The following is a 15520-nucleotide window of genomic DNA, read 5'->3' on the forward strand; positions in this document are numbered from 1 at the left end:
AGAAGTCTCTTGGCACTCCTCAGCTAGCCGGCTTTGTCAAAGGATCAAAGAGACCTACAGATGTCACACGACGACGCCCAGGACTGGCGCACAGGCATTTTTGGCACCTGGCATGAATCCGGAAGAGCCTCTCTCGAGACTCCCTGCCACGAAACCGCCTGTCAATCTACCAGCTTTGCCTCCACGCCTCTGGGGTAAGAGAGCACCCAGCCCGCACATTCCAAGAGACCGCAATTTCCATTAAGAAAAAAGGAGGGAAAGCCCCCCCCCCAACATGGCTAGTTTAGCAGCGGATTAGCATTTTTGCAAGCAATTAATTCCGTGCTTTCTTTTCAGGCCAATCTCTTTTAACCCCCGTTTCTCTCTCTGCCGTATAGTGCTGTCTGCTTTCGCACTCGACACTCTAGTGGCGTTCCTCTCTGTCAACCGACCCTCCTTCCCCAATCTGGCACACATAGCTGGCCACATGTGGTGCAGTGGGTAGAGATGCAAGCTGGGATCGGGGCATCCCAGGTTCGAATCCTCGCTCTGCTGTGAAAGCTCGCTGGGTGATCTGAGGACAGTCACGCTCTCTCGGCTGAACAGATCTCAGGCAGGAAGATACAGGGAAGAAGGAGAAGGTGTGAGGCCTAAAACCTATCAATAAAAATCATTACATCAAACAGATTTCAATTAAAATTCAACCAGTTATCCGCTCTGGAACAAACCTGGGCAGCCTGCCGATGTTCTTGGTTAATTAAATGCTGAACAAACGAGGTTGCCTTGAATGGCCTACATAATCCTAACAGATACTGCAGGGCTCCAACCTACTCAGGGAGATGGTTCCATGGGACAGGGGCAACCACCGAGAAGGCTCTTGCCCTAGTGGATGATCAATGGCCTATTCATAGACCGAGGACATGCAGAAAGTCCAGGGATAAAGACAGAAGTGGGCAAGGCGGTCACATCACATTTTGTGAAGGTGCTCATTTTTTGTTCCCAACATTACTAACAGTGGAGAGAGGCTCAACAAGAGGAGGGAATCTGGATTAGAGAGTATGAGATGCAGAACAGGGTCCACTACTGTGGATCCCCAACCACAACACTCATCTCTAGTTCCAAGATAAATGATGTAAATAAATGAAGTAAAAATAAATCACTGGCACCAATCACTGGTACTGTCTACTTTGGCAGGTTCTACCTGGCTTGGGAGGAAGGGGGCCTCCTGTGGGTATATCAATACACTGCCTGCCATGTGTTTCTATATCTGTCCATGGATTCCCAGGTGCCAATATCCTGCTACAGAACTTCATTCAAGAATATCATGTCTTAATCCCGAGTTCCTCAATTGAACCAATCATCATAGAATCATAGAAACGCATTGGAAGAGACCCCAAGGGCCATCAAGTCCAACCCCCTGCAATGCAGGGACACACAATCAAAGCACTCCTGGCAGATGGCCATCCAGCCTCTGTTGCCCTCCTCTGGACCCGTTCCAGCTTGTCAATATCCTTCTTGAATGGCGGTGCCCAGAACTGTACACAATATTCCAGGCAAGGTCTAACCAATGCAGAATAGAGAGGTACAATTACATCCCTCGATCTAGACACTATACACCTATTGATACAGCCCAGAATTGCATTGGGTAGCTTAGCCGCTGCATCACACTGCTGACTCATGTTCAGTTTGTGGTCTACTAAGACTCCCAGATCTCTTTCGCATGGAGTGTTGTCAAACCAGATGTCACCCATCCTTTCTTTGCCCCAGAGTTCATGCTTTCTCTCCGCTCTCTCCTCCACCCTGTTCACGCGTTACAGCGAACGCACGGGCCACTTGTGCGCACATGCGCACACCCGCGCACATGGAAGAGCCACTAAGTATGCATTCGAGGAGACCTTTTCCCATCTGGAAGGCAGCAACTCGACTTATCATTGGCCTTTTCCCGCTCAACTGTTTTATCATCTTCCATTGTTGTGGATACAATAATCTGTCATGGCTGGCAGTGCCGCAGAACCGCCCACCTCTCTGAGATTTCCGCTCAAAGCCGTTCACAACGGTGGTTTGAGGGGGAAAAGGAAGAAGTTCACAGCTTTCTGGGTGCCAAGGAGAATCTGAGCACCGAGCCAACAGCCTGTTCTAACAGCTTTCTGGAGATCCGCTCAGCTGCTGGCAGCTAACTATTCCCCGTAGGAAAGTCACGGATCCTTTTCCCTTAACGGGATGAACGGGAGACAAAGATCTGTCCAGAGGCAAACTGCAGGGAATGACCCTCAGCGTGACATTGAGGGCTTCTTACTTTCCTTAATCCGACTTTGGAAGGATTTCAGCAAGATCCCGGTTAATCATGGCAGTGTGCTACGGGTTCACCTAAGCTAGCCCGCCGGTTGTTTTTATGCAGGAAGGTTTGGCATCTTAAGTCTCTCGAACGTTGCAGCCCCGCTCTTTTTAAAGGGAAAAAGGACTCCGATGGAGCTCCTTGCAGGAAACGGAGAGCACGCTGCACGGAGGAAGTAGGGAAGGGGCCATGACTCAGCAGAGAGCGTCTCTCGTGGCACGCAGAAGGTCCTGGGTTCTAGATCCAATCCCTGGCATCTTCAGTCGTGAAGATGGCCTCAACCAGAAAGCCTAGCTTAGTGGGGGAATATCTGGTTTACATTCAAAAGGACCCAGGTTCAATTCCAGGCTTCTTCCCCTATGAAGACCAGATTCAGCCCCCAGTATCTTCAGCTATAAAGAGGAGGTTCAATTTCAAGCATCTTCAGCTATAAAGACCAGGTTCCATCCCAAGCACCTTCCCCTGTGAAGACCAGGGGAGATTGGGGGTGGGGTGATCCCCACTTGCTGGCATTCAATTGCTCCCCTATCCCTTGGGGGTCACAGTTGTGGGGGGAGAGGGGCAGAGCACCCAGGGTGAGCCCCAGGCACCACATTACATATCCTACTATTATATATTATATTATATTATATTATATTATATTATATTATATTATATTATATTATATTATATTATATTATATTATATTATATTATATTATATTATATTATATTATATTATATTATATTATATTATATTATATTATATTATATTATATTATATTATATTATATTTATTACATTTATTACATTTATTACATTACATTACATTACATTATATATTATATTATATTATGTTACATTTATTACATTACATTACATTATATTATATTATATTAATATTTTTATTTATTCGAGTTATTAGTCACCCTCTCCCAAAAGGCTCAGGGCGATGTACAACATTTAAAAATATAAATAGTGATTTAAAACTTGCTATGCAATAGTTTAAAACAAATACAGATGGCGATAAAAACTCTCCCCCCAAACCGCACCCTACCTCGAGCCCACTGGAGGCCGGGATCATATTTCAGCCCGGCTGGCTAAATGCCTGGCGGAACAGTTCTGTTTTGTAGGCCCTGTAAAAACTCATGAAGTCTCGCAGGGCCCTGATCTCTTTGGGGAGCCCGTTCTACCAGAAGGTTCTACTAGTGATAGCCAGCCAGCCAGCCAGCCAGCCAGCCAGCCACTATACACCTATTGATACAGCCCAGAATTGCATTGGGTAGCTTAGCCGCTGCATCACACTGCTGACTCATGTTCAGTTTGTGGTCTACTAAAACAAATACAGATGGCCAGCCAGACTATTCTATTCTATTCTATTCTATTCTATTCTATTCTATTCTATTCTATTCTATTCTATTCTATTCTATTCTATTCTATTCTATATTCTATTATAATTTATTCATACCCCAAGATCTTGTTCACACACACTGCTACCCAGAAAAGTATCCCCGACCTAGCATGCGGGCTTCTCGTTTTTGTTACCCAGATGTAGATCTCCTTCATTCTCCACCCAAGAGTTCATCCCCAGCTCCCTCCCCAAAATAAGTACAGAGAACTGCTGCCCCAGAAGACCTGAAAGTTCTGTTCCACAATCCCACGGGGCTTCCACAACCTCCTTGATGAAGTCTGGCAGGATCGCACCCTCTCCTGATTTCAGGCTAGCAGACACTCTAAATAGAGTGGGATCTCATCAAACTAAATGGTAGCGATTCATCAGGAACGGAATGAAAGGATGTAATCTCAGTGTAACCTGGGTGTTGCCTTGGGATGGGGTTAAATGTCACCCCTTTGTTTCTGATCTCCATATATAGACGATTCATACCAGGAAGGATGGCAAGCCACAGACTCCTCCTTTTTTATCAGCTACGCAAAGCATAATAATAATAAAACCAGACGTTTTGTATTTTCAAATCTTAGCGTGCCTGGGGTATGTTTTAGGACTTCTGGAGTCGGGCTCCTGGTTTTGAAACTCTGAGAAAATTATATTGGCTGTCCTCCATCATCCCAACCTCTGCAGAGGCATGAAGGGACACGTCAAACACGCGAGGAATTGTTCCCGGGAAATGAATCGCGGCACAAGGCGCCGAGTTAATGATACATGTTTCGTGTCAGGATGGGCGAGTTGCTGATCAAGCAGCAGGGGTTCCTTCGATGGAGTTGGAGCTCCCCCTCCCCTCTCTCCACACGCCGAGAAGGCAAGGGACCACATGCATCAAAAACAGCCATTTCGACAACAGGAGCAACAATAACAAAAAGACAACGGCAAGGAAACATTCCAATAATCCAGCTATTTGTACGAGATGATGTAGGCTACAAAACAATGCTCAAAATGGGGACACAGTATCTTTGCAGCCATGAAAAAGTAGGATTTTCCTGTCAAGTCCAGGTGCCAAGATATCGCCAATAACCAGAATCAGATGCTTGGGTATTGGAGATAGTAGGATAGTTACTAAGGGAATGGGCTAAATTGGGCAATTCAGGTTGGTAGGTAGGCAAGATGTATTGTGTAGGACCAAGGTCCATAACAATATAACAAAAACAGTGAGAGTCATGCAGCAAAATCTCACCTGTGTGGTGGTCTACAGGAATCTTGACCACTATCTCATCCAGTTATATTGGCTTGACCTGCATGGCACATTATGTTGTAACCTATGAAACCTTATGCTGTAGAAACATAGATGGACCCAGCATTCTTTTGATGGTGTTTTGGGTTTTAACAACAACCACCAATTACTGAATCTCCAGTTCCCATGTTCCCCCAACATCTCAAGACACTGCAGCTGGCCTACACAGCAGCATCTAGGGCAGTGATGGCGAACCTTTTCGAGACCGAGTGCCCAAATTGCAACCCAAAACCCACTTATTTATCGCAAAGGGCCAACCCGGCAATTTAACCTGAATACTGAGGCTTTAGTTTAGAAAAAGCGGTTGACTCCAAGGCGTGCAGTACTCAGGAGTAAGCTTGGTGGTAGTCGATCGCTTTGCTTTGAAGCAACCATGCAACTCTTCCAACGGGTGAATCATGACCCTGGGAGGGTTTACTCAGAAGCAAGCCCCATTGCCAGCAACTGAGCTTACTCCCAGGTGCTTTAGTTCATGCTTTAGTTTTTCCCATGAAAATCAGTGGGGTTTACCAGCCCTTAACAGGGTTACCTACACTGCTTCCCCAAAACTAGGTCTTCAGTTTAATGCTAATGATCGAGCCCAGCAGCCCAGGCCAGCCTAGATGTGGGGGGGAGGGGCACTCTGTTTGCACGTGCCCACAGAGAGGACTCTGAGTGCCACCTCTGGCACCCGTGCCATAGGTTCGCCACCACTGATCTAGGGGGCTTCAGCAACATGACATCATGGATGTCTTATTGGTTGTATTCTTGTTTCCCTTGGCTGAAGAGCCAAGAACCAAATTACCCAACCGAACTAGGAGTCTATGCTGAAGAGTCAAACCACCAAATTGCTCAATCAGGAATCTATACTGAAAAGCCAAGCCACCAAATCACCCAATTGGGAGTCTATGCTGAAGAACCAAGCAGCCAAATTGCCCATCTAGGAGTCTATATTGAAAAGCCAAGCAGCCAAATCACCCAAATTACTCAACCCAACTAGGAGTCTATGCTGAAGAGCCAAGCAGCTAAATTGCCCAACCGAACGAGGAGTCTATGCTGAAGAGCCAAGCAGCTAAATTGCCCAACCGAACGAGGAGTCTATGCTGAAGAGCCAAGCAGCTAAATTGCCCAACTTGGAGTCTATATTGGAAAGCCAAGCCACCAAATTACCCAACCCAACTAAAAATCTATACTGAAAAGCCAAGTCACCAAATCACTCAACTATGCTGAAGAGTCAAGCTGAAGAGTCAAGCAGCCAAATCATTCAACTAGGAGTCTATGCTGAAGAGCCAAGCAGACAGGGAAGGAAAAGTCACGTTCACTGCTCTAAGCTCTTTAGAGGAAGGGAAGGATAAAACGCAGATAAATAGACGAGGCAAATTTCATAGGGTAACAGTGTGAGTCTGCAGCAGTATAGCTAAATTCGAATCCAACACAAGTTGAGAAGCGGGGGGGATATGCACTTTCACAAATCAAAGCATCCTTCATCTGGTCCATAAAGTATATTGAGGGACCATGCAACAGGTGGGGTCCCTCCCAGTTCAAAACCAGAAGCTTCCCCAAATCCACAAAAGGGCTGGACAACTGACTATTGTTGGCCATTTTCACGACGGAACCGAGCTCAGTGAAATCCCTGTTCAGTTCCCATGGCTATGAAGCCCCCCGTTCTCCAAACCTGTTTACCAGGATGTTCCTCAAACACTGTTTGCTGCAGAGCCCCTGGAGGATGGGGCGGTATAAAAGTTTAATAAATAAAAATAAATAAAATAAATTTTCATTCCGTGTACCTCATTAACAAAAGGGCAGCCAATCCTGCAAGCGAGCGTCCCAGAATCGGCGCTGACGGCTCTACGTGGCACATTGCGTGAACTATTTAAATATCATAATGTTGTAACCATTCACTCCCATCCTTTGCTCTCGTTCCATTGACTTGGTGTCCCAAAGGACCTGTTCTCTTCCCATCAATGCCCCTTAGAAGTCACAAACAGCTAGATTCGAACCCAGGAGTGGCTTAGCGACCAATGAGATTTTTGAGTCCGGCTCTTCTGCTGCAGACCGACCGCATAAAAGTTCTGTCCGGGAAACGCAAAACAAAGCAGAATGTAAAACAAAGATTTGCCGTGCTGTCTTCCCCTCCTCCTCTCTGTTTGCTAACGCTCAGCCGAGTCTGTGCGGGCGTTCTGAAATATCATTTTTATTTTTACTTCCAGAATCAAAATCAAACAGATTGATTCCCGGTGTCTGCTTCTCTCTCTCTCTCTCTCTCTCTGTCGCCTACTAACGGAATTACTTCAATATCCATTGTGTCTGCCTCTCCCATGTATGGCGGGCATTCTACCATCTCAGATGCCCAGATTAATTTTTGTTACTCGGTCACTAGATCACATCCGTTCACTCTTGATTGGTTTTGAAGTGTGAAACGAAGTCATGTCCTAATGTTGTTTTCGAGCCGCCTGGGAATGGATAGACCGCTCCGAGTTTTTCTTAAGCAGTACTATGGAGCTGAAGGCAACGGCACAGAAAAATATCCCCCTTGAATGACAATAACATGTAAAGATGTGGACAGATTAAGGAAGATTTAGCAGCATTTGTGGACACGCTGTTCTTGGTTGATACAGAACTGTAACCTTAGCTGTGGAATTCAGATGAGAATCTCTGCTTTTTTGTTTCTCATAATCAAGTGTGTAGCTCTTATTGAGAACTGTTGCTGTCTGTCAAAATCTCAGCAGCTAGCAATGGGTTGGATGAAGGCTTTTGGTGAGCAGGAATGGGGAAGGGAGATTTTTTTGATTTTCAGGATATAAGCTTTCAAGAGTCAATTTCTTGTCGGATACGGGTCGATACAATATGAGTTGGACATATCTGATGAAGGCAGTTTTTCACCCTTGAATACCATGAAAATCTTGTTGGTCTGAACGGTACTACTAGACTCAAATCTGGAAGCTCGTTTTAAAGATCTTTTGCAGGTAATTTGGTATAGTCTTGTTGAGTCAGTGTGATGCGGCAGCCAAGAAAGCCAATGCAATTCTGGGCTGCATCAATAGGAGTATAGTGTCTAGATCGAGGGATGTAATTGTACCTCTCTATTCTGCATTGGTTAGACCTCACCTGGAATATTGTATACAGATCTGGGCACTGCAATTCAAGAAGGATATTGGCAAACTGGAGCTGGGGATGTTTGGTGAAGAGAAGGTTTAGAGGTGACATGATAGCCATGTTTAAATATTTGAAGGGATGTTGTGTTTGTGAAGGAGCAAGGTTGTTTTCTGCTGCTCCAGAGACTAGGACCAGGAGTCATGGGTTCAAGGTGAAGGAAAAGAGATCCCACCTAAACATCAGGAAAAACTTCCTGACAGTAAGGACTGTTTGACAGTGGAATGCACTACCTCAGAGTGTTGGCTGGAGTCTCCTTCTTTGGAGGTTTTTCAACAGAGGCTGGATGGCCATCTGTCAGGTGTGCTTTGATTGTGTGTTCCTGCATTGCTGGGGGTTGGACTTGATGGCCCTTGAGGTCTCTTCCAACTCTATGATTCTACGAGTTGCAAAGAACAGTTTGCCCCCCACCCCTTATCCCCGTGGTGGCGAACCTTTGGCACTCCAGATGTTATGGACTACAATTCCCATCAGCCCCTTCCAACATGGCCAATTGGCCATGCTGGAAGGGGCTGATGGGAATTGTAGTCCATAACATCTGGAGTGCCAAATACCCTGTTTATTGCTTCAAGGTTTGGGGCCTAACACCTAGCTGCCTCATGTTTCAGATTGTAATTGTTATTATTTTTTTAATTGTGGATGTACACAAACGTTGCCAATCAAGACAAAATGGCACTACAGCTTGGACAAATGGTAGGATTTTGAAAGACACAGACGAGTTTTTATCTGTGATTAATTTAACCACATGCTTGACTATCGGCCTGCTGAAAGCAAGCAATATGGGGAAATGGGGGTGCACAATAACGCACATGCACAAAAAATGGTTGCATTGCACTGGGCTACAGGATGCAGCGACAGATTGACACAATCCAACAATGAGCCACAAACGGGCTGAAAAACAAAGTCCCTGTTGGGACTGAAAAGAATCTGAGCGTTCCTAGAATGAACGGTGATGCTGAAAGCAACCGGGGAAAAGGGTGGGTGTTCCGCACGATCTAATTACTTTCCAGGGGAAATGTCTACCCCTCCGAATCCTCTAGCTTTCTAAACCTGGAAACTGAAACAGACGAGCGTTCGGTGCCGAGACCTTGCCAGCTAATAATGCGAAATGTCACCCATCAGCTGGGCAAATATATAATATTTCGAATCAGGATCAGATGTCAACGACAAATAGCAAACAACCCTTCAACATGCAGAGGCCTGTGTGAAACTAGCTTTTCCTTTCGCCTTCAGATCTAGAGAGAATCCTCAGATAGTGTCGGCAAGATCAAAATTGGCCCAAGTGGATTTTCAGAAGCAAGTTTGCTCAACCCTCTTGCAGAAATACCACTGCTGTTCATTTGTTCATGTATGTGCCACCAAAGCGGATTTTCAGATGCAAGTTTGCTTGGCTCTCCCACTATTCATGTCTGTTCTGCATTTATATGTTCAAAGAGCCAGCGTGGCGTAGTGGTTAAGAGCAGGTGCACTCTAATCTGGAGAACTGGGTTTGATTCCCTGCTCTGCCACTTGAGCTGTGGAGGCTTATCTGGTGAACCAGATTAGCTTGTGCACTCCAACACATGTCAACTGGGTGACCTTGGGCTAGTCACAGTTCTTCAGAGCTCTCTCAGCCCCACCCACTTCACAGGGTGTTTGTTGTGGGGGGGAAGGGAAAGGAGATTGTAAGCCCCCTTGAGTCTCCTTACAAGAGAGAAAGGTGAGGTATAAATCCAAACTCTTCTTCTTTTCTTCATGTATGTGCCACCAAAGCGAATTTTCAGATGCAAGTTTGCTTAGCTCTCCTGCAGAAAGCTCACCCCTGTTCATGTCTGTTCTGTATTTATACGGTCATGTGTGTTCCACCAAAATGAATTTTCAGATGCAAGTTTGCTTAGCTCCCTTGCAGGAATTTCACTCATGTCTGTTCCGCGTTTACACCTCAGTTCCTCTCAAGCAATTAACTCGTTCAACAGTGAAAATCTATTTTTCTTAATCCTTCCACAGACTTTCTGGTATTCTTCTCAATTTGCTCTTTCTCTATTTAAAGGCCACAAGGGCTTTGCCTTCGACACCCCGGCTGGGGTCTTGATCTCCCAGCAAAATGGTAATCCCCGATTGGTGACATCATCCCCAGTTGCCAGGGAAACCTCACAACCCCGGCCTTTCGACTTTGCCTCCAGATTAGCACAAGGCGGCTTGTCGAAGGCAAATATTTTTTGGTAATTAGCAAAACCAGCAAAGGAGAAATTACGATAGCGCCGGAGACAGGACGCATTAATCCAATTTATAAAGCCGGAGCGATCCATGAGTGTTCCCCGGCGAGGGCGTCGCTCTTTTAACAATCCTTTCCAGCCTTAAGTAAACGGAAGTCGGGGAATAACGTCAGGCCGGGTAGTCATTTGTTTTATTAGTCATTTCATGGGCTAATTTAGAAGATTATAATAAACTGCAATATGACAAATTTAGGAAGTTCCAGCCACATTTCCCCGCCTCCCCTTGCGATGAGAGTTTATGTTTGGAAATCAGAGAGAACAGGCATTCATTTCCTCTCACTAGAACAGTCAACTTTTGCCATGCCATCACCTGTTGGCATAACCAAGACATGGGCCGATTACCCACTGCAGGCTGTTTCCTGCCCTAGCCCTCTCTAGCACGAAAAACACCATAGAGGTTGATTCCATACACCAGTGGTGGCGAACCTTTTCAAGACCGAGTGCCCAAACTGCAACCCCAAACCCACTTATTTATCACAAAGTGCCAACATGGCAATTTAACCTGAATACTGAGGTTTTCGTTTAGAAAAAAAATGGTTGGCTCGGAGGCGTGCGTTATTCGGGAGTAAGCTTGGTGGTAGTTGTTGGCTTTGCTTTGAAGCAACCATGCAACTCTTCAAACGGGTGAATCACAACCCGAGGAGGGTTTACTCAGAAGCAAGCCCCATTGCCAGCAACCAAGCTTACTCCCAGGTAAAGGATCGCGCTTTAGTTCTTTGCATGAAAATCAGTGGGGTTTAACAGCGCTTAACAGGGTTAACCTATACTGCTTCCCCAAAACTAGGTCTTAGGTTTAATGCTAATAATCAAGCCCAGCGGCCCAGGCCAGCCTAGATGTGTGTGTGTGGGGGGGGGGGGACGATTTCCCCTCCACATGATGAAATCTGTTTGTGCGTGCCCATAGAGAGGGCTCTGAGTGCCACCTCTGGCACCCGTGCCATAGGTTCCCCATCACTGCCATACACCAAGGCCGATACCCTACATTAGTACAGCATTGCTTTTGCGTATCTGTGCTATGGTACAAAATGAAGATCTACGCCAATAACTTATGAAGAACCCATTACATCCAGAAGTTGGCAAAAAGGTGACGAAAGTTGACGAAAGCTAACGAAAATGCAAGTTACATTTAGGAGGACTAAATTAATCAGTTCCTATCTGTTGATGAGTGACTTTCCCCGTGGAAAGTGAGAAGCACATGCGGGGCAAGAGGAAACACGTCGGGAATCATAAAGTTGGAAGAGATCCCAAGGGCCATCCAGTCCAACCCCCTGCAATGCAGGAAAACACAAACAAAGCACTCCTGACAGATGGCCATCCAACCTCTCTTTAAAAACCTCCAAAGAAGGAGACTCCACCACTCTCTGAGGAAGGGCATCCCACTGACGAGCAGCCCTGACTGTCAGGATGTTTTGCGATAGGTGGAATCTCTTTTCCTTCACAATGAACCCATGACTCCTGGTTCTAGTCTCTGGAGCCACAGAAAACAAGCTTGCTCCCTTGCTGACATGGCATCCCTTCAAATATCTAAACATGGCTATCATGTCACCTCTTAACCTTCTGTTCACTAAACTAAGCATCCGTAGCTCCCTAAGTCTCTCCTCGTAGGGCATGGGTTCCAGACCTTTGACCATTTTTGGTTGCCCTCCTCTGAAGCCCAGATACAACTCTGTTAAAACAGGAAAACTCTGGATTCTTCAGATCAAATGACTCACTGCCTTGGAGAGCAGTGGAGTCTCCTTCTTTGGAGGTTTTTCAATAGAGGCTGACTGAACATATGTCAGGGGTGCTTTGAGTGTATGTTCCTGCACGGCAGGGGGTTGGACTGGATGGCCTTTGGGGTCTCTTCCAACTCTATGATTCTGTGATTCTAAATCTGCAGGAATTGCCCAACACAGAGGTCACAACCCTAAGTATCTCCCTCCCGGCATTCAGATCAGCATTTGAATATCAAAAAGCAGGACTTACTGGAAGTCCCGCATTAAAGAGAGGCTGTTAGCAATGGACTATCAACAACTGCAGAGCTTGGCAAATAAATCTTGTTCACCAACAAATATGTCAATTCCCTTCACGCAGGGATACCCAGCCTATTATATTACAGCGCTCACAAATCCCATACACAGGAGAGCCTATATGCTGGCTAGATTTAACATTATGCCATCTCTGCTACATAGAGGAAGACTTAAAGGTCTTCCAAGCGATAAGAGGTTCTGTTCCTGTAGCATAGGACAGCTGGATTCCATCCCACACATTCTCCTGAACTGCGTATTATACCAAGAACTCCGATCCAGCCTGCTATCCCAAGCTATAGACCCTACGATTGATTATACTGAATCAGATAAAGCAGTTATGCTTTTTTAAATTGTCAGGATTTTCATTGTTGCCTTATAGTGGCAAAGTTTTTGTCAGAAGTTTGTAAACTGAATGTATGACAAACGCGAAGTTTTTTACTATTCACTTTTTAACTGGAACTGTATTTTTATACTATCGTGTATATGCCAATAAAGGCTTATTGAATTGACTTACTGGAAGTTTTGACTTTCTCTGTAGAGCCAGCGGAGTCGCTGAAAAGGATTCAGCCGCACAGCAACACTCAGACATCATGCAGCTCCTCGGCAGATTTAAACCCCCATCGCGGCTGACACTCCTAAGCCAAAAGAGAGAGACAAAAGAGGAAATGGGATTTTAACCAGGGTGAAACACCAGGAAACGATGCTGTTCGCCCAAATCCAAAGCCAGGTCCAAATTCAGGTTATAATCAGAATGTCCAATGATGTACAATGATCTTGGCGTTCAGAAATTGGTTTATTGGCACATGCCCTTGTGAACAGATGATAAGCAGGTTTCTGCAAATAAACCGGTTTCTGAAACCAAGAGTCTGGCTAGCTCAGGGAGGTCGACGGACCCTGACATTGGACAGATCTGGACAAACGGCTGGACTGAAACAGCTCACAGGTGAAGCCGGCTCATCCCAAGTCAGATTCTTGGTTGATTTGGTTGATTGACTGAGCCACAACCCTTCACCAGCATTAATATACAGAATTAATTGCATCATGACATCAACCAGTCAGAACTGCTGAGAAGCAGGTGGTCAACTACCTGGCCAGGTTTCGCTATTGTCCAGCTAGGGAGGGAAGGGAAATGTAGATGTGGGTATTTGTCCTGCTTCTGTTAGCACAGGGGTCTGCAACCTGTGGCTCTCCAGATGTTCATGGACTACAATTCCCATCAGCCCCTGCCAGCATGGCTGATGGGATTTGTAGTCCATGAATATCTGGAGAGCCGCAGGTTGCAGACCCCTGCGCTAGCATTAATACAATGATTCTTGAAAGAGCTGGCAAAATCAACCCACTTCGGATCTTATCTTAAACCTCCCGTATATTGCTTTGGATTTAAATACGAGGCATACCCCATACCTGTCCATCCACAATCCCAAGAAAATGTGTGCGGGAAATTAACATACAAGAATAAAATATCATATTAAACTGGGGGGAGAGAGAATAACAAGAATATCATGCATTTTGTAGTGATGTTTTCTAAATTTTTTTTGTAATGCAGTCTTTGCATTGCTTATTGGATCTTTTGTACGTTGGGTTGCTTTGTCCTCTAATTTTGTAGTCCGCCTGGGGTCTCAATGAAAAAGGTGGACTATTGCTAAAGTGTATCAGGAAACTAAAGTCCATTGCTCTGTTTAATTATCACTGTTATGTTATTTCTTCCAGCAGCTGTGGGGGGTTTTCTCCCTGAATAATACTGTATTTTATTCATTTATTTACCTAATAATACTGTATTTTATTTATTATTTATTAAGAAGAGGAGTTTGGATTTATATCCCCCCCTTTCTCTCCTGTAAGGAGACTCAAAGGGGTTTACCATCTCCTTTCCCTTCCGTCCCCCACAACAAACACCCTGTGAGGTGGGTGGGTGGGGCTGAGAGAGCTCCGAAGAACTGTGATTAGCCCAAGGTCACCCAGCTGCCATGTGTTGGAGTGCACAAGCTAAGCCTCCACAGCCTCCACAGCTCGAGCGGCAGAGCCGGGAATCAAACCTGGTTCTCCAGATTAGAGTGCACCTGCTCTTAACCACTACACCGCACTGGCACAATTTAGTTACTTGATTGTTACTTTCCCGCCAGTTTTCTCTCCAATGGGGGCCCAAACTGGCCTACATAATTCTTTGCCATGGTATCCTCACACTAACCTTATGAGGTAGGCTAGCTGGAGGGTATATGACTGGCCCATGGTCACCCATCCATGGCAGAATGGGGATCCAAAACTGTGTCCCCCAGATGCTAGTCCAACGTTCTAGCTACTGTGCACTTTTCTGTATGCATCTTTGAAGCTCTTGAATGAGAAATGGCCTCACATTTCATAAATAAAGGACTGATAAGAGATAACAGATAGAAGTTGCAGAGTCTCTGCCTTCAGTCGTACAACTCCAGTTTTTCCCTCAGATTCTCTTATCTGACACGGCCATCAAGAATCTTTTAAAACAATAACACACTGTTGATTTCTTCTAGGAGATACTGCATATATTTAAATGCTGCCCTTCACAGTGTCTTTGCATGCCATAAAAGCATTCCCGAACATCACAACTTGCTAACCCCGGTAGTAGAGACGTAAAGAGACCAGCGCCACTGTATATTTACATGCTATTCTTAGCAGAAATACCAGCATAAAGCTGAAAGGGACCGCTTTACATGCTTCTAGTGAAGAAAGGATGAAATATAAAATTACCCTCCAGTAGTCCAATGTTCTCCACCTTGTCTTATTTTTATTTAGAAGATTTTAAAACTTCCTTTCTTTGAAACTGGGTTCATGAGGCAATGGGGGTCCAATTAGCCATTGAGTAAAACATGAGATTCTTGTCCCCAGAATTTTGCCATACTTCTTCTGGTCCCACCTAGTAGATCAGGGGACCATATACTTGTTGACCCTTGGGCCGTACTGGAATTCTGAGAAGGTGACATCACAAAATGGCTGCCATGGGGGACAAGGCCAAGCACAAAATGGCTGCCATGGGGGACAAGGCCAACTACAAAACAATGGTTGCCACGAGCAGCAAGACCCACCACAAAAGGCCGTTATGGGTAGCAAGGCCAACTGCAAAATGGTTGGCACAGGTGGCAAGGCCAACTGCAAAATGGCTGCCATGGAC

The 15520-nt window shown here is 45.4% G+C and overlaps 1 protein-coding gene across 1 annotated transcript in view; it reads right to left on the reverse strand.

The window, feature by feature from the left end:
* The window catches only part of ELFN1 (extracellular leucine rich repeat and fibronectin type III domain containing 1), a 131329-nt gene extending 118317 nt beyond the window's left edge, over window positions 1-13012 (reverse strand). Inside the window, exon 1 of the mRNA XM_048494997.1 lies at window positions 12890-13012. The gene's annotated coding sequence lies outside the window, so the exon portion shown is untranslated. The remainder of the gene's footprint in view (window positions 1-12889) is intronic.
* Between the last annotated feature and the right edge of the window lie 2508 nt (window positions 13013-15520).

This window comes from Sphaerodactylus townsendi, linkage group LG04 (assembly GCF_021028975.2).
Source record: "Sphaerodactylus townsendi isolate TG3544 linkage group LG04, MPM_Stown_v2.3, whole genome shotgun sequence".
Taxonomy (NCBI): Eukaryota; Metazoa; Chordata; class Lepidosauria; order Squamata; family Sphaerodactylidae; genus Sphaerodactylus; species Sphaerodactylus townsendi.